The sequence below is a fragment of the Solea senegalensis genome, linkage group LG10, assembly GCF_019176455.1.
Source record: "Solea senegalensis isolate Sse05_10M linkage group LG10, IFAPA_SoseM_1, whole genome shotgun sequence".
In the NCBI taxonomy this organism is placed as follows: Eukaryota; Metazoa; Chordata; class Actinopteri; order Pleuronectiformes; family Soleidae; genus Solea; species Solea senegalensis.
The window spans coordinates 10411805-10436136 of NC_058030.1; the positions used below are offsets into that span (position 1 = coordinate 10411805).

The 24332-nt window shown below is 37.8% G+C and overlaps 1 protein-coding gene across 1 annotated transcript in view; it reads left to right on the forward strand.

Moving 5' to 3' along the window:
- lingo1a (leucine rich repeat and Ig domain containing 1a) overlaps positions 1–24332 on the forward strand; it is a 99031-nt gene that overhangs the window by 14157 nt on the left and 60542 nt on the right. The gene's annotated exons all lie outside the window — the stretch shown is intronic.

Consider the following 24332-nt stretch of genomic DNA (forward strand, 5'->3'; position numbering starts at 1 on the left):
TTCTGCTTTCTCCTGTTGCTGAAATTGAATGGGTGCTGCCTTTGAATTTACCTGAACATTAACCAGTGTTGGTACATAGACTGAACACCATTACTGATTAAAGAATTGCAGTACAGCTTGTAGTACCTAGTGAAGTGAGGCAGAGATGTATTTTAACAGTGTACCATTTGAAATAGTTAATATCATGTAAACTACTGTGGTACCAGCAATTCATTCATTTCCCTGTTGTAGCAACACAGTCAGCAGCACTCAGTAAAGTAATACAATCACCCTCTGTTAAGCAGTTAAATGGGAGTTTTTCTTCAGCAGTTCCATTCTCCTCTCTGACTCTGCAAGGCAACGTTTTAAAATCAGAATACTTCTGCATATGGTCCCAAAACAATTAATCTTAATACTTGTTGATCAGTTTCACATATTAGAATTGCCATGTTAGCAAACCAGTGTATTTACCTCCATAAAAGGCCGTGCCAGACAACATTCTAAGACAATTACATTGGAATGTAGTGATTATAATTATATTCAAAGTTGTTGTCGAATCCAACTGAAGACTTCTCACATATTTATGTATAAAAATGTCATCATATACAAACCTTTCACTCATATTACTTAAGTTTCTTGACTGGGTTGTTTAGGATAGCCATTCAAGTGATGGGATGCAATCTAAATTGCCTGGAAGAAACCATCATTTATTATTACTCCTGTGTGTAGTGAGTGATAGTGTTTTTCACCACCACCATGGTCAACAGTCTGCATGCTTTGGTTTCACTCTCCACTTTGGAGAGTGAAATAAGCTTTCTGCTTATTTATTCATGTTTTCCTCCTATGCTCTTCTCCGTAAATCCGGGTCGCCATTTAGGAGGCAAACAACCTCCACCAAGGCTAAATGTAATACTTTTTTTTGTAATAAATGTTTATCACCAACCCTTATTGGACACGATGATTTATTACCAGTTTAACCACCATTCTTATTAGGTGTGTAGGAGAGAATGTAATCTGAGAGATCTCATTGAAATTCACAAGTGATCTGTTAGTTCGTTCTCTAAGGCTGTGGCTACTTTGCTGATGGTGAAGCGCCAGAGGTGACACAAACGTTGATTTTCTTAACCGAAGGATCTTGACATTAAAGAAGTGCATTAATCAAGGCCCTGACTTCAAGAAGTTTTTCAAATGTGTGAATTGTTTGATCTCATTTAAACCAAAACTTTAACTCATAGTCTCAAACATGTAAATTGAGACTATATATAGACAATAAGACTAAATAAATGTACATTTCTTTATCTTACCAAAATGTAATTGTTGAATAATTATGCCCTAATGCAATGAATGTCAGTGCAACAACATTCATTTTGATATTGTGCTTATAAAGGCATTTTATCAATATTGTACCCAAGGCAACACCCATAAGGTCCTTTGATATGTGAGCTCATATTTTGTAATTACATAAAACAATAGAGCAAAAGCTCCCAGAGCATCAACACTTTAGTTCCATGTGTCACTTTGATAAATGCTTGGCTATGTGGTTACAAGATAACATTATTTGTTAATGCAATGTGGTAAACAAAGTTTGAGTTTGTTTTTTTGCAGTCTCTCTCCTTCAGATTCCAAAATATTATAGCACATAATTATTAATAGCATATTGGTAATGAAATAAAAACTCCCAGTTTTTAGTTTCTTTAACATATTGTGATTATTTTCCACATCATGTGTGAGGGCAGCAAAAGGTTGTCATGTAGAATTTGGGTAAATTGGGATTAGGTTAAGTGCAGACTCTGAATTTCCTGTGGTTGTGAAAATAAGTGCTTTAAATGCTAACAGACTGTTGAGGACATACAGATGGAGGTATACCACACATACACACACCTTAAATTTCACAGTTCCTTCCTGTAATCCAAAGTAATCCATCAGGTCAGAGTGTGATTTCTGATACAGTTAATAATAATACTTGAAGGTTTGAAAATGTTTCCCATTAGTCACTTTCTGTTTGATCTTGATATTGATTGGTATCCTTCATTAAACTGCAGGTCTAACTCCTCCAATCAGCTACAGACACTGTGATTGCTTTGTCATTTTCTCTCAGAATGTTTACACTCAGCAGGTTCCCTTCATTTATTCAGGTGCTGTTGGCACAGTAATCTGAGTCCACCATTTTTACTCAATCCCTCTGTTGAAAAGAAGCATGAAGCACATTATTCACAATCAGAATATGTTTTTTTTTTAAGAGTTACAAATTACACATCATATGAGAAGAAAATAACACATTTAATTGGATTTTATTTAATTTCTTCCTTTCGTGTTTCCTGTAGTTCAAATGTTTTGTTTTTTGTTTTTCTTCTCACGTTGTGCGTGGCTGCCCATTAGTGAGTAAAATTGTATTTTTATTGGTTAGGAGACATCTGAAAGGGATAACTATTCCAAGGCAAAGTGTTTTCAATGCAATTATTCAAAATTAACAATATCAGATTATCTGCGTTAATTACAGATTAATGCAGTTATCAATTTGAGTGAATGAAATGATGTAAATTATTTAATTATAGCAATGTAATTATAGTTGCTAGTGATGTTTCTGCAGTGTAACAATCACAATATAGAATAACTACAGAAGAGCAGATTCATATTTTAATGTGTGTGTGACTTCATGCCTTCTTCATCTTTAAAGCTCCAGTGTGGAACCTCTATCACACCCTGTGGATTTCTGAGTAATTACCAAAACAATCTGAGATCTCTATGACCCTGTGGTTTATGATCTAATTTTCTCTCACACAGAAACACAGAGAGAAAGAGATAAGAGAAAGAAGCGCTGCGTTCTTCGGATGTGTGTTTCTATGGTACTTTGCTAAATTATGTGTAGTATATTTATAGCCGTGTTTCCATCATGGTACAGTTTCATTTGGTATACAGTGCGGTTTGGAACGTAGCGTGACGTTGTTGTTGTTTTTTTATGCTCGGTTTATGGCGGCTTGTGTCAACAAGACGTCGAGTGTCGTATGAGAATAGACTAGCGGGCGTTGAAGAAACACCGGTCGCAAGGGAGTGGCACTTTTCTGTCGCCCAATCGGCTGACTGTCGTGGGTCTAGCTCCACCCGTTCCGTACCATTACTCTGGTACCCCAAGGGCAAGGTAACAGTTGGGTGACGGTTATTTTTGGTACTGTTCCTCATGGAAATACAAGAAAATATGTAATGTAGCCAAATTGTTGGAAACATTGGAAACACACCAAATGTAAAATCACTTGTTTGGATGTTGAGCTGCATGGTAAAGGAAACAGCAGCAGGTGTGATTGGCATGTGCAGGCAATTAGTAAGGCAGCTGTTCAGGGAGCTGTTGCTGGATCATGCATTTTCAATATCGCACAATCCCTTTCACAAGAAGCCAAACATGATTGTAATAAGTCATATTGAACAACTTTAGCAGTAGAATCCACCTCTGAAGCTTTTTATGGGCGCGTCTTTTAGTGTTTTCAGTCTTTTTAGTGCTTTACTCCCATTATGTACCCATTCCGCCTCGCCTGCTCAGTCATGATGGAAAATGTGTCACTCCACGTGCAGTGTGGGAATGTTGCCACAGACGCACAAAAAAATGCTGTTGTGAGAAACACAGAGAGTCATGCGGAGCTGATGGGCCTTAATCAGCATTGTGTGAACTCATTTGACAACAGTTTGACTGTAACTGACTTCCGTTGATATTTAAATGTTATGCACTACAGCTATAAATTACATCTCCCTACACAGAGGAAGATAGTAAAAGTCACCGTAGGCTTCAGCTCTGCATAAGCAATCATAACTTTGTCATAAAAGTGGAGCTTCAACTTCCCAATCAGGAGTTTAATGTCTCTAAAAACTGTATTTTTGTGCTATAACATTCCACTGGCTCATTTGAAAGGTTTGAGCGGAAGCTGTGCAGCTAATTAGTCACACCTCATTCAACTGGCCGTCTCAAGGTTATCTGACTAATTATAAGCAGGTAGGGGTGGTTGTGCAATTACAACAATGTGAATGGTGGATTTCTCAGAGCTGCAGAAAGGTCATTTTTCCTTGTCTCGTGGCTCACCAGCAGAGGATCGTCCAAGGAAAAAGCAGCTGAGTTATGTTCAGCAAGATGACACGAAGTCACGTATTTGACAGCTCTCTTATCTTGTTTCAAATACAAAGGTCACTGTCAGTTGGCGTAGGAGGATGAAAGCTAATGGACAGTCCCGCTGCAGATTTACGAGGGCTCTCTTTTAACACGATTCCATTTGTAATTCCGAGGTGTCAATGGCTTATGTTTTACTTTGTCTGAGAAATAAAACAACTAAAGCACATGGAGTTTACCTCATTTTTCTAGATCTTGCACGTGGAATTGCAGCGTTCTGCTTTTTGCATAACAGCATTTTGCTTAATAATTTCAAACATGTTGTACCAATGTCTTAAAAGTGACATCGCGTGGTAGAGGGGACGGTTGCGAAGTGTGTCATAGTGAGAAAGGCCGAGTTGTTAGCCAAGTGTTCAAGACCAGGATGAGACCAGCCATTGCTGTGTCATCCCAACAGATTTTAATCCTGTTTTTTTTCCTCATTTTTTATATTGATTTCACAATGTAATAAGGACGTCATCGTTGTAGTCTTTCTGTGCCTAAACCTAACCCCATTCATAATTAGGAAATAACACTTATTCCTTTTTATTAACTTATGTCTGTAGACATGTAAATAAGTAACACAAAATAAAGTCTACACTAGTTGACACTGAAGAAACTTAAAACAATGTAACCCATAAGTAAAGGATAACCAGTCTCCCCTGCAGTTTGATTTGTTTAAGGAAGAAAAGTAGTTAATGTTGCACTAAAAACATAACAAAGTTTGATGCTACATTAGAATATAGATGCTCTTTTGTGATGTAAGTTGTTAGACTTCCTCTGTGCATAATTCCTGTCATTTAATCACACTCAATCATAAGTTTAACTGTTTTCGCTAAAGTTTGATTGCATCTTGAATGACGAGTGTCGTCCTGTGTGACTTTGGTCTGTTTGACAGAGAACGCCAGGATTAGTGGGTCCATTGCCTCTTGATTGAAGTCAAAAACAGACAGAGGGAAAATTGAGGAGAACAAGAGCAGCTTTTTCAATGATTTATTGACTTGTGACTCAGCACGTCCTCACCTTGTCTCACACACACACACACACACATTTGCACAGCTATAATCTTCGAACATTTCATTGACTTGAGGAATATTTTGCTTTATGTTATGTCCTTAATTACAACACAACCAAAACAAATCCCATGTTTTGAAGTACAAAGATGGGCTGTGGTCTTAATAGGCACACTTTACATCAGAGATATTGCCATGCATCTCTGATCACTTTCAGATACTGACTTGTGTTTATTTGGTCTTGTTGTCTTTTTAAGTTGATGCTCCTTTTCTGAAATCTGCTGTGATAAGTGTTAATCACAATAACAATCAAATAGTCTCTCAGCAATAACTAAATAAATGACTTTAGTAAGTCTATGCTTTATAGACATGATTTGGGTGATACTCATGTGATATAAACACACTATAATGAAATGGACGAGTAACTTTTCCAGCAGTCTGTCTTGTTTTGGCAAAAAAAGCAGTTTATGTCACACTCATGAAAGGACAAAGTACGTAAATAAACATGTTGAGCAATGAGATTTAAGGTCCCTTTACATTGGCTCTGTCTGGAACAGCATATTTTTCCAGAAACACGTTGTATAATACTGATTTCACGCATAATAACAAGAACATATGTTACACACACACCAGTGGCAGTTGCTGGGTCTTTGAAACAGGGGAAGCTCATTTCAAGCCTAGTTATTTATACATACAATCTGACATAAATTCTGCAAACAAACAAATCTAGAACAAGTAAATGCAATAATTATGTAAAACTGAAATGCTACAATAGCGTTTTTATTTACAGTATATATATGTATAAATGAAAATGGCCTTTATCCCCGAGCAAATGACACACAACGACCAGCTATTTGTTTACAGACTTCCCCCCGCAAAGTCCACACAGGACTGAGGCAGAAAAGGCTCTGCTGTCGTGTTTGTTTCTGCAACGCTGTCAATCAAAAACTGGTTCCGCCTTTCAGACAGTTCCTCCAATCATCACGCAGAATCACAGCATCCACACCCGCCCACTGCTCCATTGACCCCAGGAGAAGCTGAGCTTCAGTGGAAGTGATGTTTTTGCTGCATGTGTCCAATCACCGTCGAGCTCACCACAGTGAAAGCGCATTTAGTATTGAAATGTAAATGCAAGGCAGTACATATTGGACGACATTTTAGAGGAAACTGAGCTGTCCTTGCTGTCTTAGAGCAATCGCCACTGACGCACATACTGATGAGAGTGCAGTTTGGTGCCGACGATGAGAGCCACACTGTCTTCATATTTGAGGAGTGAAGACCACAGACTTATTACCTGCACCATAAATTATTGATTAACTTCTAATGACACCATGATGACATTTAAGTCCTCCGTAAGTTCATTATCTTATTAAGTACTTTCCTAACAAGTTACATTTATGTGGAAGTGTTTTATGTGATTAGTTGGTTGTACATATTTAGGTATTATATATATGTTTAGGTATATTGTTTTTGTATTGCTGTGGGAATGATGTAAAACACATACTATTCTCAATTTGAAACAGGGTATTTCAGTGGTTCTATAGCATTTAATATTATGAGATACTTTGAGCACTAACCAAATGGTTCAAATGGTTAATGATGTTTGATCCGTGTCACAATAAGGACATTTCTTCACAGTTTTCTGTGTAAACAGTGTGTGCTGAATTTGCATTTGTATTTAGGTTTTAAATCACTTGCTTACATTACCTGTGTGGTCTGTGTGATGCATTCACTTTTTTTTATTTTTTTGATAAAAAACAAACAAACAAACAAAACACAATAACACGAGGACATAACTAGGCCTGGTAATCTGAAAAAACTATAAATTTATTTCCTGTGTTCCCTACTTCTCCCCTTGTTTCCATGGCAACATGACAGGGAATGAAGGACAGACCAATGCACTGAAGTTTCTGTCTGCACTAATGAAACTCCTCCAGAAAGAACATGACTCTTGTGTTGTAAATTAGATAGTTATATAAATGTTATTTACTTTTTTTTTTCCTGGTTTACATTTATATTTATATCTTACTTTCTCTTGTGTGAGGCTGGGCGGTGTTTTGTCCAGGATTAATGCTGTGTGGCACTGCTTTTACATCTTTATTTTATGTCCTCATATGCCCGGGGCTGCAATTATGTGATAGCCACCATCGTGCAGCATGGTTATTGCAGGTTTCTTGAGGACGACTGCACTATTCTCATCGATGCTTTTTGGATGTTTATTTGCAGCAACTCTATCAACAGAGATTCATCACGGATCAGGTTACTGGTTATTTGCACAATATTCAGTCATTTAATTCATTTGTAATAATCTTTTTGAACCTACCTTTCTTCTAATATTTGTGCAGTAAAAAAAATCTGTCAACATCATTTTTACCTCTGCTGTCACAGATGCTAATAGCTCCTCCAACAACAATCATTAGAGGAACCTTGCCTTATTGTATAACTGCTGACAGTGTGAATTATCATTGTCACACGTCAGGAAAACCAAGCCACTCTTTAGCCCCTTTTCCACTAGCGTGGCATGCCTCGCCTTGCCTTGCCTCGGCACGGCGCCAGCACTGCTGAAAAGCCTGCGACCACAAGCGACGAGCCACATCGCAACTGTGTTAGATGGAGTCTGTGCTCCGGTCATGCAGGACAAGGACTGAACAAATCTTTTTAATTAACTGATTCTAATGATTCAGTACATCGAAAATAAATATCTGAGGGTGCTGCTGTGATGACTCCGCCCATATTGAGGAGGTACTATATGCTGGGAACATGTAGTGGAAACACGGCTTTAGTGGTTTGCACTGGCTGGCACCACTGGCTCAGGTGCAGATGTTTGGGTCACCTGTGTATATGAGTAAGCTCCTCAAAGTACCTGATTTTATTGGCTTGTTTTGTAGACAGGTGGAGAAATCCGTGGATGTGAGCCCCATTGCACAGATTAAACCACAAACAACAAAACAAGACTTTGTTCTTGAGAGCTAAATTCCCTCTTGTAGCTCTTCAGTTATATTTCTACTTGTATTACCACAGTTGACAAAAAAATGTCTCCCATTATTACATTAGTCTGTCAAATTTAACTGGAGTGAAGCACAACACCAGCTAAACTGTGTAAGCTACATTCATTCACAGACACAGGCTTATGAGAGGAAATAGCAGGTCTGATTTAGAGTTCTGCTTTTGAGTTGATATACTTTGTATCTTCAGTGAGACAAGATTCTTCAAGCTTTGCAGATACAGTTTTAGATATAAATGTTGTTGCGCTTCAGTCACGAAAAATAGTATTTTTGTAACATTTCTGTGCCGGTGTGTCAACACACTGTTAAGCTGTCTATTTTAAAATAAATGTTTATTTAAAAAAATATACAGTAGAGTGATTTCTGTTTACACTGTGGGTCAAAGGGTATATGTAATCAAGGTATATATATATATATATATATATATATATGTGTGTGTATACATAAACATATACCACTTATAAAGTTATTTCTATTAAGACATTTTATATGGGTTTTTGATGCAGCTCAAAGGCAGAGTGAAACCCTTATTACAGGTTAAAGATCAATAGAAACTGAAATCTAAAATCACTAGGGTTTATGTCAATAGCGTTAGCGTGGGATATGAAATCACTTCCATATGCCTCTGCTTGACACTCTCTGTCATCAATCTGAGATAATGACACCAATAAACTTCAGTTAATGTTACAAGACTGACCCAAGGACACAGTCAAGTTGTATCAGGTCACAGACGAGCAAAATTGTTGACACAGCACTTGTTACACTCATGAATCACAGTCGCAGGCTGACATGCCATGAAATCAATACGAGGCCAAGTAATTAAAGCCAGCAATCAGCGGTCTTATGAAGAGCAGTGTAGGTGCCATCATTCTGTTGACACACAGCAACACCCATACCCAAAGGCTATGCTTGATTTAGTACAGATTTCTTTTTCTTTTTATGAGGAAGACAATTGCAATTTCACCATTGCATGTAAAAGAACCTGTAAAGTGATGGAAAAAAATAATCTATTTTGACTTTGCCAGCCCACGGAAAAAAAAATATGTTACTAACCACCATGCCAAATTTGAATGATTAAAAAAAGACTGTTTACTATTAGGTTTCACATTCTGTAAGATTCACACACACATGCTGGTCCACAAATGTTGCTGTTTTTCAGTGTTTGTACCGTACAGACGTAAAGACACAGTAGAGAATGTGCAGTTAACCAGCTTTTGTCATACCTAACGCATGCATAATTATGTTTACATGGACACAAGTAAGCGGAATAGAAGCCTGATCGTCATTCCTATCAGTGTTTATATAAACAGCCTGGTTTGGTGCTATCACATGTCTGATCCACGTAAACGTCCATTCCAAAAAAAGAATAATGAACAGACATGAAAGTCACAGTCAAGTTGCATCAGGTCACAGACAAGCACAAATTGTTGATGCAGCACTTACTCATGAATCACAGGAGGAGGAGGAAAACAAGACAGACAGTGGACACGGAGGGGACAAGCAGATACGTGTGGTGTTTGTTTACTATAGAAGTGTCAGAATAGTCCGTTCCAACTGAACGTGTTCACACACCACAATCGGATAATTTAGTTTTGCATCCATTTAAACGGTGCAATTTTAAATCGGAATAAATCTTTTCAGGAATGAAGACCTTTTGCTCATGTAAACATAGCTTATGTGAGACCGTGTCCACTGGGGGAGTGCTGTCCTTTCCTTCAGACATCACTGTGGTGACGGAACTGAGCAATACCACCGGAAATCGTGGGGGCAGTATAGAGTCACTAGTCCAATCAATGAGGTAAAACGAGGAGTGCATCATTGAGCCATATTTTAGAAATGCCGAAAGAAATTGTTTCCACATGTTGTCAGCCACTGTTTTCTAACACACATTATGTCATATGAGAAGAGGAGACATTCTGCATTTGATTTGCTTTAAGTAGTCTAGCAGCATGTAACTCCTTCAATGACATGGTAAAAGTTGCTATATGCATCAGTTAATTACACTTTGTCAGTACCCAAACAGAGTCATATATTTGTTTTTTTTTCTAATCAGGATACAACACTGACCTTTAAGTAATTAGTCAGGTAAATCATTTTAAATGTGCTTAAGAGAGAAAAAAAACAAAAAAAAACAGATAATTAGAAATGTAATAAATCAATCCAGCAATTTAGAAAAAAAATAATAATAATAATTAAAGTAAAGGATATTGAAGGTATTAAAGTTAATCCGTCTTGAGAGGAGGTTAAAAACTTGATAGTTATTTGGGCTAACATGAGGTCCATAGTGAGTAATCAGCTGACCTGTGTTTTGCAAGGAAGTACAAATTAATTATTTTATTCAATAATTGAATTATCTACTGATTTATTAACTTATTTCCCCTTGCTATTTTTGTTTGTAAATTTTCCATTCCATTACTTAAAAAAAGTGAGATGTGTTACGGTCGACCTTCAACTGAGTTTTAAAGGCTTCTTTCATTTTCATCTTTATCAATCACATTTAAGATTGCAATTAAGAGACAATGACCTGAGTTGGTTATTAAAAAAATCTGTTAGTGAGTCATTTGTATAATTATTTGTGGATTTAAATTAAATAAATAAATCCACAAAGAGGCAGTGCTCTCTGCTCCTTAACTTTGGCTCTTTGAGTGTGAATGAATGACAGGCTCACAGACAGGAAGTTAGCCAAAACACTGTCACTGACAGCAGCGGATCAGTCATTATTATGTGAGGAGGGTTTCCTTATTATCCAATGACATGTGAAGTTGTACTTGGACTGAGAATCAATTCTAGACACTCCAAGACACTGCATACTCTACTCACCTTAGACAGATGGAGTTTTCCTTGACTCCCATTGTTGTTTACTGTTAAAACAACCTCACCTAAACTGTTGCACTGTCTTCTCCTTCTTCCTCTGCTAACTGACTGACAGGTGTTTTCTGCCTGCATGCGAGGCGAGCAAAAAATCTACATACCTCTAAGTGAGCCTTACATACACAAGTAACAGCAACAGTGACATCCTGTCTTGAGGTTAACACTGTGAGAGAAGCAGGTGAGAACACTGCATTGATAATGAGAGAGAGAGGGAAGGAGGAACATAGAGAATTGCTTCCCGTCTTGGATGTTGTTCCATCTCTGTATCACCCTTCCATGTTTTTTCCTCCCTCACTCATGCACTTCACATCCAGCCTCTCGTGTCTCACGTATTCCCTCCTCAGTCTGTAAAAACAGAACATGTCTTCTCTCTCAGTTACCATTAGGGTCTTTTCATCCTGTTCTCTTCACCAAACCAATCCCCGGGATTCTGTCTCCCTTGCCCCTTTCATTTAGTCTCTTTTCCTGCTTCAGCCATATACTTTTTTTCTAGATGCCATCACATCTGCCACTGTCAAAATGTCTTGGAGTGTGGAGTGTTGTATTTCCACCTAAACTACTCCTAAATAATATCTTCTTAATATCAGTGTTCTTGGAAGGATGTTTGTAATATCTATGAATTGCCTATTAAGGGTTTGATGTCAGCACAAGTTAACCTGCTGTGAAAACACATATAGACACACCCTCCTCATGTACTAAGTGAGGTGACTACAAAGGGTTTTTTTCAAGTTTTAAGTGGACACCAGCCAACAATACAGTCAATGTAAAAAGACTTTGTGCTGATGGGCAGAAAAGACAGAAGGTAGAGTTTTTCCTCTTTGGGTTTCTCCCTGTAAGCCTGTGGTATGCTTCCACGCACGTACCACCCATCGCCATCTTTGTGCACGGTTCCAAAGTCTGGGTTGCACGCGCAGCCTGCGCGTTGATGACATAATTTGTGTCATGTGCAATGTGCACGTTGGGTCCGCGTGCTGTGCGCGGAGGTATACCAGAGCGGGTCACCTAACTCCAGTAAGAGTGATGCATACATTTCCATAGATCTGGTTTATGGGTTAACGAGTGCCTTTAACTAAAACATGGAAATGTTTTAATTAGTCTTGCTAACACCTGTAAAAATATTATTTAATGATGGTAATGAGGATATAGAGTATCACATAAAAAAACTGAAAATGGTTTACAATGAAGTAATACAAGATGAACTTTAATTCCCAATAAAATGAAATAAAATAAAGTCTAGTAAGAGGAGCCATTGTATCTTGGTGTTCTCTTTGAAATCTTTCCATTTCTATCTATTCTGTTCATGTAGTTTGACATTAATGTAATTTTCCCTATAAATATGAAAATAAACCTTTACATATTTAAAGTCGTTTGAAGGTATCCACTGCATCAACTAAGATTATAGTACAGTATGTCTCCACAGTGCTAATTTTTTGGGGTTGACAAGAAAAAAAGTGAAAGAACAAAGTAGGCATTTTGCTTATTTATAATTTAGATGGTCCCATTTCACTATTCCCAAGTTATGGCGACGTACATTTAAATAGTGTATACATAAAACATCATACTGTATTTAGTCACTTGAGATTTTTAATACAATGGTGATTGTATGGAGTTTGGGATTTCATACCTCATATAATTTTGTTTTCCAGCAGTAAAGGCACCATAACCCCTCGCCAAGAGAAATCTCCTGGTCTCCTTAATGGCCTTTGTCATGGCACTAAAATTTTAATTTATACAAACAATAAAGTTGTATTTTCCCAGTAGAGAAAAGTAAGGGAGCTAATTAAAGGGAAAAGGCCATGATACAACAGCAGTTCTGATTCTTTTCCCTCGTGCTTACATTATGCTCAGTTGCTCAAAAATGAAGAGGTAAAGAAGGTGCAAACTTTCAATGGCATCAACAACAGCATCACAACAAATACAGTATAAGAGAAACAGCAGGGAAGTATAGGTCAATGGTAGAGCCCTTAAACCTATTTTGCTCTTGACGGCAGCGTGTGAATGGGTATAAAAGACAAGAATATGCTGTGTGGGTAAATGGGTGAATGGCAAATTGTAGTGTAAAGCAGTTTTGGACCCTAGAAACATGCTACATAAACACAATCCATTTAAATCAGAAAGGAACTTGTTGGACTAAGGTAATCTCCTCAACTTCAGTATTGTTTATATTTTTTTTTATTTAAATGTTAAATGATCCTTCAACTCGCAAGCAACACCTGATGAAGGCACATTTGTCCAGGAAATTCAAGTGAAAGGAGGGCAAAGACAGTATATTTGTTTCTTGCATATAATAGCTGTGGTACTGTGAGTACATAAATAAAGCTGCCTTGCCTAAAAGCAGAAAGCCTCTGTTTTTTGTCAAATTATAAATATGACATTTGCATTGTGATGTTGTGTCTTGTCAAATCTTGTGAAAATCCCGGATCTTACTTTCTTTGTTTTTTTCTGTGAATCTAATCTTAAATCTTGATCGTCAGAACTTTAAATTACAAGACAATAAAAATCCGCTTAAAACAATTACATTTCTCGGCATCAACAAACTATTTATTCAGCGGCGGTAGCTCAGTGGTTAGATTCCCGGCTCTGCTAGTCTACATGTCGATGTGTCCTTGGGCAAGACAACCCCACGTTGCTCCTGTGCCGGCAGTGTGTAAATGGGTATGGAAGATGAGTGATAGAAACAGCCCTGTATGAAAGTGTGAGTGAATGAGTGAATGGGTGAATGGCAAGAACTGTAGTGTAGAGCAGCTTACAAAAAATAAATAATATATCATGCATTACCAACAACACAACTTGTGTACAACTTTTTTCAGAACACAGTAACTGTTTGATATATGTGTATATATACATATATATATACACACATACACATACATACATACATACATACATACATATATATACATATATATATATTTATATATATATATATATATACATATATACACATCTCATAATTGAGGTTTACGGTGGGTACAAGTCACTGGAATATGTATGAAAAAAATCAAAGCGTAGCCTTACAATCAAAGAAATAAAGAAGGCTTTAAATAGTGGGAATGAGGCAGTAGTTATTGCTAAAGCAGCGAAAGATGAAAAAAAAGAAGAAGATAAAAGTCAGATAGTTAACATCAGTGACATCACAGTAGAGAGGGAATTGCGTCAGCCTCCTCAAAAGCTTCAATAAAGCACCAAACAAAGCTTCGCTGCCTCAGGGCTCCTGAGAATCAGTTGACAGTGCATTTGTAATTACAGTCCACTTTTCAGCTCAAAGAGCCTTTCAGTTGGAGTCTGAGCGATGATAAAGCTTATCAATGAGATGAAAATAATTTCTCTTTATTTCTGAAATAGACACTTTATTATTGCTTACAATATGAGGACATTTTATTTTTCGGTTTTAGTTAAAACAATTAGACACAATTCACACCTGTCATTGCGTACCATCCACAATCCAAATATGATGTACAATACTTTTGTTTTTGATTTGCAGTCACTGAAATGGCTCTCTGTTGCGGTTTGTTGTAAATCAAGCTGAGCTGCATGACTACCTTTCCATTTTTTAGGTTTTTATGATACTCAATAGTAATTTAATAGTAGACGCATTAAGTGACTATTGAACAGGGTTGGACAGTTTATGCACCATATATTTGTTTTTGCAATAAAATGTTGCTGAAGGATCAAGAATGACGTTCTTTTTTTATGTGTATAACTTTGATGAGCCTCGAAAAGGCTTGTTTAGTGACTGTGCAAATCTGAAGATCTATTCAGCAAACAGTAAAAAAAACAAAGGTGCCCAACAAAATACGTTCTATAATTTGCAGCACAGTGGATGTGACAGTATAAAGGAGACACTATTTTATTTGACCTTGTTGTAGTTTCTTCTATTTGTCCCCTTTTAAATTGCACAAATATGGGCTGTACTCATCAGCTGCACACAGAACAACTGCAGTCTACCATTGTCCAATAAGCAGTTAGGGTGGTTCAAATGCCCATTTAATGCAATTTAATAATTGAATACAACTCTGTTAGAAATGTTTAACACTCCCCTCTTCTGCAGTGTTGTGGTGGAGTTTCTTAGCCAGTTCATTTAAAATGTGCTGACCCATGTTTCGCCCCATAACGCTCCATCCCTCCAGTGCTCACATTCTGCTGTGGTAAGGGATGAGTAGGCCACTTAGAAGGCTTTGGCCATCCTGGGAGACCCTCACCACATTCTGAAATTAGAGTTCTGCCAATGGGCTGGGAGGGGGGGGAGCAATTAGCATTTGACTTTGGGGCAAACGTTTTTTGTACCAACTTTCTGAACACTTTATTCACACATACGCTGGGTTTGAGTTACATGGAAGCCGAGCTCACATGGAAGTAGTTTAGTCATACCCGGAGGGGATAAACAGTCGAAGAGAAAGAGCAACCTAACAACAGGTCCCAGTGCACGCTAATAACAAACACACACACAGTATACAGTATCTCTTAAACCAACAATGTGGATTTTAGTTTAGCTTTTGTATCAGTACATTAGAGAGGACAAAAGGGAAAGCGATCAGAACAACGCTCGGGGAAAGTGCAGAGGTGCTGTTTCATGTCACGACAATGCCTACTTGAAAATGTATTTATTAAAAAAAACAAAACATACCATTAAGATGTATTTTTCGCACTTGTTTTATCACACTGCGTTACTTAAAATATTTAATATTATATTTTGGACAGTATATTTTAGCCAATAGGGAGACACTCACCATCCCCAAACACCGCCTATGTGCTTACGTCAGGGCCAAGTGAAAAAGTCATCGAAAGTCATTTGTACCATCAGCTGTGCGATTCTTAAACAAGCCGGAGTTGCCATTAGATCACATGGCTCATTGCACATTATCACAATGACATCCATTGTGTTGATGTTTTTATGCATTTATGTACTCTGTGTATGTATTTGTGTGGTGTGTGGCTCGTGTTCGTACGAAATTGGGGTCAATAAAGATTTTCCAATCCAATTCCGAGCCAATCAATTGTCCTTCATCTGGCCTGTGTGTATGTGTTGCCTCAATTCCTTTAATGTGTTATCTTGATGTTTGACACTGCGCGTTCATCCAATCTAATGAGTTGGCAGCTTCAACAGCAACTAAGGTATTATGTTCAAGAGGGATTGTGGAACCTGCTAAAAATATCCCCTTCCCCTCCCTACAAGAACTCCCTCCAGCTTTGAAAACAACACAAAAGATGAGAGTACAAAGTAAGACTATGAAGCATTTTAACACCTTTACATAGAATTAGCCATGGTAAACATTGTCTTATAATGCAAGGTCAACTCAGAAACAAGATAATGCTTATCAGCCTAAATCCCTATCATTTAGGTAATCATAGGTAAGCTGTGTCATTTTTGTCATTTACAAGAAGCTACAAATACTCTCTATAGTTCAGTGAAGATAAGCTTTTCCTTTATTTGTCCTCTTCCATCCGAAGGTCAGCTTACCCTGCAGTTGATAAGTGATTAGAGTTGTGTCTAGGAACATTTGAGTAAGGTATATAAATATCTTGACATTGTGTCCACAGGCTGTTGGACTCTAAGTTTACCCAGTCATAGGAATAATAATAATAATAATAATAGTGATAAGCAAAAATCTGATAGCAAAACAACACAAACTAATAGTGGTAGAAAACTTGAGCTTTAGTTTTCAGTAGGTCTTAGGTGAGCTGCACCTTCCAGTGCCGTGACGTCATGGGAACAATAGGAGTTTTGTTGAATATTGGTTTGTGTGTAGTCAATTGTAATGTCCAAACCACTTGCCAGTAATAGTTCTTACAGTGAGCACTTAAACCTGGTTTATTATTTGTCACTCAACACAAGACTAGGGGTGGGAATCACAGGGTACCTCTCTATATGATACAATTCATGGTACACGATACCAATAATATCATACAACTATGATATGATGCAACTATTCTGTAATAACACTCTACAATAACACTCTAAATTGCCCTCATATGCAGGATAAAGAGGTAGAAAATGGATGGATGGATGACTTGTTGTTTGCTAAACCTGCATGTTCATTGTTTACAAGTTGCACAACCTTTGCACTCAACCCCTTCGTAGATGTGAAGGTACCTCAGAACTAATCTCCCAGTCTAGTCAAAATGGCTGCTAATTAGTAAATGAAGTAATTACCAATGGTGTTTGATTGATTACGCAACGCTGTCACAGAAAAGCTAAATTAACATACATTTGGGACACTGGCAACTATATTGATCCAGGTGGTTTGACTCAGCTGTGTGTTATTGGCCTTTATTGAATGTGAGCACAATCAATCAACTTTCCGACACCTCTCCCGTCACCTTGAAGAGTCTGTCTTGACAATAAAAAAGTGTCTGCACCTTTTCACTCAATCATGTCTCTCCCTGCATGCCAGTGGGGTGTCAGGAGTCTAATGATAATGGCTCACAGATGGCATGTGCTATATTAGTAAACAGGAAATATGGGTAGACGTAAGACAGGAAAAGAGGGACAGAAAATGTAGGTCAGAATTTCGTTTTTGCTTGTAAACAAACTAGAGGAACAACAAGAAAAAAAAAAAATCCACAGTTTTCCAAAACAACTTTTGCACGGTGACCTAAAATAACTTCAAATAGCAGTTTTTAAAGGCAATTAAGCACACGCACACACACACACACACACACACAGGTAAAGTCACACTCTGTTTGAAATCAATTAAAAGAAGACCACATTCTTGATTACATTAATGGCAGTCATTAGTGCACCCTTCAATGACAACAGTGATGTAATTTATGGCACATTTAGCTTTTAATTTACAAAGCAGATTTTGCAGTGATTGAATTTTTCAATATCTATTCATATGAGTATTAGAAAAAAACTCACGAAGACAAAGGGTCTTACAAAGAAGCTTGTAAGGAAAGAAAGATTCGCTTCTGAAGGAATGTGTATATGAAAGAAAAAGGTCATGTCATGTATGAACTGATGATTATTTTAGGAAAGTGAACAAATTGTTTTTTCAAATCTGACTTTTTTATTGTACATATAAATAGAGCAGAAATGTTTGGTTGATTGATAACTTAGAAGATAATTGTTCTGTCTCTCTTATACTTATGGTTTAAATAACATCAGCCGTTAGTTGAGTAAATTATTTATATAACATAGTAAATCATGCTGCCATTATTTGTCCTGTGGATTTTGATTTTACACTAATGTAAATATCATTGGAATCTTTGGCTTCCGATTGGACAAAGCAGGACCTCTGAGGACAACCCGGGCTCTGAGATATTGTGGTGGACATGTTTTTCAATTTTCTGTTACACCATCTGAGAGACTAATTAAACGATTGGTTGAAAACATTGTTCTGTTTCTACACTACAGGAAACACTTTTATAAAGTGATATGCTCTGAAGGCATCCTCCCTCACAAGAGGAGATTAGCTGAGGTAGTTTCAGCTTAACTTAGTCTAAATTAAATAGAACGAGAAGGGCTAAACATGTCTAAAACAATCCAACGAGTAAGGATGTACAATTACATTCCATGGTGCATTCCAAAAAGGATCATGATGTACTAAAATGGTCTTGAAGAGTTCTGAGTTGGTGCGTGAAACAGCAGTCACTCCATCATTGCAACCAACTCAGTCATGGATGATGGACATGACAGTATTCCCAAAGACCACAATGAAAGAGGTGTGGCTTGCACAAAAATGCAGACTAGTTTATGTTACTATTAAACTATAATGACTTAGTATCAGTTTACAGAGGGTAATGACCCAGCTATGTAAACACACTGAATAAATACTTCAATTTGATATAATAGCACATATGTAGTGTTTGTGCCGTTATGTTATTTTTTTTGTTTTGTTTACATACAAATAATAGGCCTACTAAAAGGAACTAAATGAAAGCATTGACTGACCACACGTGAATACACTTTACTTGTCTAACTGCATCACAAGAACCATTTGTAACAAACAACTTGCAACCATCAATCCTCTCAACACAAAAGTACTCGGGTAAAATGCTACTGTACCTATCGCTGTCTGATAAATGGTGGCCTCTGGTGTGGGCCTGAATTTCCAATTACTTTTCTGTGTCTTCTTCCGTTGAGCTCGTTCTCGTGCAGCTTTTGAAAGATGGAGAGGCAAATGCAAAATTGCCTGTGTGATTTTCGGTTGCCTGACCCTCCAGCCTTTTATGTGCGAGGCTTTGTGTTGGCTGCATTATTTACGTTTTTATGTTGTGTTTGTTGTAATACTATGTACTTTTTAACAGGAGCTGATGAGGGATACAGTGTAGGTTTGAAACACTTATCATCAGCTCCAGTCAGGCAAACCTCATTGGCTGTGATGTGATGTGAATGTACCTGATGTGGTGTCCTCCAGCAGGAAGAATCTAAAAACTCAAGTAAATGCAATACAGAACCCTGAAAGTTCTTAAATGTGCACATCTCTTGATTCATCACTGATCTCTGGCTAAATAATTGAAGGCTCATTTAAGCAGTGGTGAATTGAGGATAAGGGTGTTTTGGCAAATTGCCTACCACTGTTGGGCCTTCACTTTGAAAGCCTCTCAATCCGCCTCATTTTGTGATGTTTAGCCTCTCATTGCTATTTATAGTCTTTTGTTTTCTTGGAATACCTTGAAGTCAACTGTGTGACTGATTTCTCTCAAAGCCACTTGGAAGCAGTTTTGTTTCATTATTTATTTTGTTGTTTGGTGTGTGTGAAGTCAGTCATGCAAGTGGGTTATAAGGTCATATATTTAAAACGCCTGCATTTTTAGTGAAACATCACAGGCCTACTACAGTATATGCCTTCACTGTAATCATTAATTCCAGACATGCATCCTGGATCTACAGTCATTATTTTGTGGTCCATTCTTAAGCCTCAAAATACCTGTCTGAGGCCTTGAAAGTCTGCTATTCAATTTTTAGGTTTCAGTGTGCTAAGAATGCATCAGTAGAGTAATCTGTATTCATGGCTGCAAACAAAGCAGACATGTCTGTCCGCGTTGCTCACTTACATTAGCAACCAGTGCAGTGAATGGCTGGGAAAGACGATCTAGAAGTCAAGTCCGTTCACAATGGCAGAGGCTGGCCTTCTTTAATGTGTCAATCAAGCTGACAGACAGCGCTTATCTCCCCGTGAGAGAGAAATGGACCAAGCGCCCCATCCTCCTGTCAGTTGATCCATACGGGTAAAACCTGCAGAGTCTTTCATGAGTTCATCAGTTGCACATCACAGATAAGGATATTGAGAAGGGGAGGAGAAATCTCAGGGGGTCTTCCTGTGTGGTCCACAGTGTTCAGATCCAAGGTCCAATAAACTCACTCTGCAATCTGTGTGATCATAATTTAATCACTAGTCATTTTAAGTGGTTCATTTTTAGTTTCACACAGTATGACCAAGTTAGTGTTCTGAAGCTCGAATGGATATTTAAAGTAGAAATCTACATATAACAATAATACAACTGCTAAATTGATCTCTTGAGGCTGTGATTGATTGGTTGATTGGTTGGTTGGTTGGTTGTTGATTGACTGATTGATTGTCCAGCTACACCTCTTAAAAGATTACTCTTTGTTTTTGTCTGTTTTAATATCATGGGTAAATTGTCTTGTTATGCTATTACGTTTTGTTTGGACCCCAGGAAAGGCTCCGGGTTATCTCAGGTCTCCATTAACCCGGATCCATTGAGTTCTATCTACACTATGACTAAACAATAAACTCCATTGGGAACATACCTCTTATAAACATGTCAAACTCATTACAAGATCAATATAGCCACAGTAGTATAGCTGCTAAAATTGCATAACCTGGAATCCGGAACTCCTGTCAAATGATTCAGCATCACAGCACACACACACACACACACACACACTCATGAGTCAATCAGACTCGTAATTTCCTGTAGAACCGGAGGAAGCCGGAGAGAGTCGAGTCTGACTCTGAACCGCTAAGCTTAGCGCTTTGTGTGTGAGTCCTCCAGTTACGGCCTAACCAAGTCTGAATCGCTACCACAAGCGGTTGGCGCTCCATGAGTGAGTCCGTCACACTTGAAAATAAATGTTTGCCACTGATAACCTTGTCTTGATACTTAATTATTTATTTGGAAGTGCATTCATTCTCATCATAAGCCACTTACACTTCTATGAAAAACAAACAATTGAGCCGGCGATTTGGCAACACTGACTCAAGTGACTCAAGCGACTCAAGAGACAAGTGACTCAAGTGACTCGCACACCCGGATCCGTTTAATGAATGGCTCAGAGGGAGCCAAATCCTAAAAAGGAGCCGGTTATTACAGCTCTACATGTGTCAGCATTTTATCGTCAACTATTGTCTAATTCAAATTATTCAGACAGTTTCTGAGCCCCAGCCAGTCAGGGTTTGGATGCCTCCTTGAATCACAAATTAGCATTCACCATTAATCTCAAGAACCTAAAATGCTTCACCATTGCAATTTGTCCCATTTGTGTTTATAAAATAAGCGCAAGTGCTTTTGGCAAGATTTTCCGTTAGTCACGCTCTAAATCTCAAGTTGTTTCACACCAAACTCGCAAGTCATTTCACACCATCTGCCGCTCCAGAATTTCTCTCATTCTACTTCTTTTTCTTTGGACCCCTCCTTAATCCATTTGTGAATTAAATGCCTCAGGGTGTAGATTTGATTATGTTGCTTCTGGTACCTTGTGATGAATATGACATTAGGTTGCAGTACACATATAAAAGGGAACACTAGTCAGTACGTCTCAGGACTTGGTGTATATGTTGCAAAGTGAGGAGTTTGAGGTTCTGTAGCTTCACAGAAACATCTGGCACATCCTCATCCTTTGTGTGGATATATTTTTTTTTTTTTCTGTTGTGTTTAGGAGATGTGAGATGAAGCAATTAGACCGTTTCCCATATGCTCATATGTTGATTGGGATACTTGTCATTTTCTGATCTGTTAAGTATCTCTGCTTCTTCATAAAAATAGCATTACTATAATATTTATGTTGCAGTGATAATGTTTGATTTGTCATATTCTGTGTGAATTAGTCTCGGGATGCATTAGTTAATCAAATAAGGCTCAAGAAACATTTAGTCACACCAGTGCATGAAGTGGGGGAAAAAATAAGTGCGAGCACTCCACGTATCTATATGAGGCGTTTATGTCTGTCAGTATTACTAAATCAATAACACTAAATTATGAAAATGTTCAGTAAATAAAATATATTAGAGGAGTAAAAGTGCCTGTACTCAAAATCATACAAATAAGATGTGTGGGTATTGTACTGGGCGACTTCAAGCACTGAGTCACATTAAAAACCTTACTCCTACTTTGGTGGTTGTATATTGTTCATTCTGTGACGTAAAATTCAGAAATTGCATATCATAAATATATAATTCATCTGATCCCACAACTGCAAATCCACTAGGTTTCCAGTTTGCTGTAAACTTGGCACTCTGCAGTAATGGCCCTGTATTACGTCTGAGTCTCCTTGGTCTCCTGTCATCTTCATTGTTATGCATGCTGGTCTGCAGGATCACAGGTCATCATTTGATGAAATATTCTGAGCATAAATAAAGCGTCTTGCATTAACAAGAATATATATTGCATGTTTTAAATGTGCAATCATGTTCTTCTAAATTGCAAATCTTCCCAAGGCCATTTATTACACTTATCTCATTTCCCTGTAGCATCTGCCATTGATTACCCTAATGGAGAGCTGTCCAAGCCAGTCACAGGGAAATATGCCTTGTGGCTTCTATGTGTTTCTACTATATGTCGTCAGGAGGTTTAGAGTTAGACACAGCAAATGTTTTTCTTTATTTTGATGTTAAAATTGACACATACCCTGTGTCAGCAATCCCACAAAATATGAGATGAATAGTAAAATTACACTCTACTCAGCTGTTAATTTGATCAGACATTCCTTCCCCTTGTGAAGTAATATGACTCAGTCATCAAAGAGATGCTGGTGCTTTTATGACCACTGAAATGATGCCCTGCCCTTGGATATATGCTTAGAATGTAAAATTGTTCAGCAACTCAATCCCGTCACTAAACTTTTCTTAATATTATAATTATGTCTTGACAGAAATAGTTGTCCATCCAAGACTGCAATTACTGTAAGTGAGGGCACTATTTCATTATATGAGACAGACACCATTATGAAAATGACTGGGGGAAAAAAAGTGTATTCCAACAGTCATACATTCTTATTGTACAATACATATGAATTATTTCCTTTTAATGTCATATTTGGACTTTTTACAGAGAGGCACTGTCAGTTATAGATTTATGGTAAATTAATTTGAGCTAATTTCATAAAATGTCTCGTGAACCAAGACATTTCAGTTCCAATGTTGTTAACAATTTAAAAAGCTAAATTCTCCTTGTGAGGAACACACTGAATTATATACCACATATTGTTTTTTTAAACATCTTGGCCTGAATGATTCATGAACCCATTTAGGCATCATTTTCAGGGATACACATTCTCTTAATGGCATAATAATTGTACAATGAATTTGCTTCCATGAAACAATTATTTGATGGATTATTTAGAAATTGGCAAGGAGGTGAGCAAATGGAGGACCAAGTTCAGACTTTTATGTCCTGGAAATGACTACAACATACAAACCATATTATATTCCAGCAGCACTGTTCACAAAACCCATTGAATTTGGTATTTGCCTTTGACAAAGGAGTAATTGATTCAACTGATTGCTCAATTGGTCAATTAATCAAAGTTAAACCTGTGACATTCCCTTGTCACCTCACTTATCTGCACCATTTAAAGTACTCCTTTCAATTAAAGGTGGAATAGCTGCTTCAGTCATTTACAGCATCTCACAGCAGTGGCATGGTCTTCATCCTGATAGCCAACCGAACTTTACTGGCTTCCCATATTACGCTGCTTGTGTTACTTGACTTTATTTGTATATGTGCTGCTTCTTACATGCTAGTTCCCTTTTATCCAAAGCACCTTACAAAAGAGGAATAAGCTACATAGAAGTAGTAGTCTTGGAAATAACTCTACTAGATAGAACAGTGGACTGATAGAGGGTGAGGGTAGGGTGGGGTAGGGTAAGTGCAAGGACAGAAGATGCTCTTGGAAGAGCTGGGTTTTCAAGAGCTTCTTGAAGATAGATGGGGATGCCCCTGTTCTGGTAGCGCTCTGTAGGTCATTCCACCAGCGTGGAACGAAACATTTAAAGAGTCTGGATTGTCTTGCGGGGGGTGTTGGCACCACCAGACGACAATCCCTTGTTGAACGGAGTAGTCGAGGGGTAACATAAGCCTTTAGCATTTAAGTAGGTGGGAGCAGACCCATGAAGCACTTTGTAGGCTACCATCAGTGATTTGAAT